The sequence below is a fragment of the Nannospalax galili genome, unplaced genomic scaffold (genome assembly GCF_000622305.1).
Source record: "Nannospalax galili isolate Female #2095 unplaced genomic scaffold, S.galili_v1.0 scaffold1314, whole genome shotgun sequence".
NCBI classification, from domain to species: domain Eukaryota; kingdom Metazoa; phylum Chordata; class Mammalia; order Rodentia; family Spalacidae; genus Nannospalax; species Nannospalax galili.
This window is the reverse complement of record NW_008333976.1, coordinates 392,901-394,450: the sequence shown is the minus strand read 5'-3', so window position 1 is coordinate 394,450 and position 1,550 is coordinate 392,901. Positions and strand designations below refer to the sequence as shown.

General features: G+C 53.7%; 1 non-coding gene across 1 annotated transcript; it reads right to left on the bottom strand.

The window, feature by feature from the left end:
* Window positions 1-698: 698 nt before the first annotated feature.
* Window positions 699-886, bottom strand: LOC115069577. The gene has a single exon (XR_003848831.1).
* Window positions 887-1,550: the final 664 nt, after the last annotated feature.

Below are 1,550 nucleotides of genomic sequence, written 5' to 3'. Positions count from 1 at the left end.
GAGGCATGGGGCTGCTCTGCATCCAAGCAGACTATTTCCATCACCAGAGTTTGTGTGAACTGTACTGTGTGCACAGTGATCTTCTGAAACTAATGGAGCATTCCAGTAATCCCAGCACTCAGGAAGTGGAGGCAGGAGGCTAGGTTCAAGGCCATCCTCAACTACAGGAGTTCAAGGGTAGCCGGGGTTACAAGAGACCCTGTCTCTAAACAAACAATCTAAGGGCACCTTATATTCTTAGGACAAAGACCAAGGTCCTCACATAGCCCTGGGGCCCTGGGTCTGGCCCTCCCCTACCTTGCCACCTTAACACCCCAGCTTGCTCAGGCTATTAGGGTCTTAAGTTCCTCCACATCGCCACACTTTCTAAGGCCTTGGGTCTTTGCTCCTGCTGTCTTCTGGCCTTTCTAGCAAACTTGGACTCCTCCAAGAGCATCCAGCTCAAGGTTCCACTCCCGGAAGGCTTTCTGGTCTCATCAGTCTCCCTGTGACACGTACACAGTCTCCTAGGACTTCCTCTCAGACCTAGGTTTCAATTACAGCCTCACATGAGTGTCATTATTTAAAGCCCCTCCCCACCCCTCATTCATCTCTGACATTTAGCAGGGTGCCTGGCCAAAAACCGATACATATTTATTACTGAAAGACACGCCATCAACAGTTTGTGGAGACCGGAGCGCGCCACGTTCTGTGCACGGTCCTGTTTGCAGTATCATACATGATCATCAAACTGCTGCTAGAATGCTCACACCTGTTACTGCAAATTCTAAACCCAGGGAGGCTTCTCCTCCCGGGCATTTACTCTGGGTCAAGGTCGGGCTGTCTGGTACAAGGCTGAACCCACCTCAGGCAGGTCCAACCACACAGGAGCCTTTCCCCAGACCGTCCACCTTAAGGCATTTTCAACTGCAGCCTCGACGCACCTGTGCCACCGCCTGCAACTCTCAGGAGGATGCAGAAATGATTGCGCGCCTTCGTCCAGTCGCTGGGGGCTGCAAATATCACATTATCTGGAGGGAAAAATAAAACGTGGTTTAAGCGGATGGTTTCATGCGATGCTTACACCCTGCAGAAATGGTGCAGACCCGGCCGACAGGCCAAGGCGCAGCACCTCCCTCAACCCCATCGCCCATCCCTTCCCCGGGGGCGGTTTCTGGAGCCCCGGGAGCTGTTTCAGGAGGCTCAGCCCGGCGCCCTCAGTGCACGACCAAGAAACCGGTAGAGACCACGTGACTACCCTCGGCTCCGCCGGAAGCCGCTTTTCAAATGCACTTCCGGACGGAAGTGAAGTTTACCAACGAGTCAGCCGCTAGAGGGTCGCCCTGGACTTTGAGTCCGCCAAGTCTCCCTTAAAGGGGCCCAGGCTGGAATGATGCGATTAGAGATGCAGGAAGAGCGTGCGTCTGGGGTGGAGGGTGCACACTAGTGTAGACGGACTGAGGCAGAAGCGGCCTGGAGCTGGGGGCTTGGAGATGGCCATTATCCGTCTTTTAAATTTAATTTTATGTGTCTGAGTGTAAGTGCACCCGTGTCGTATCAGAAAAGGACGT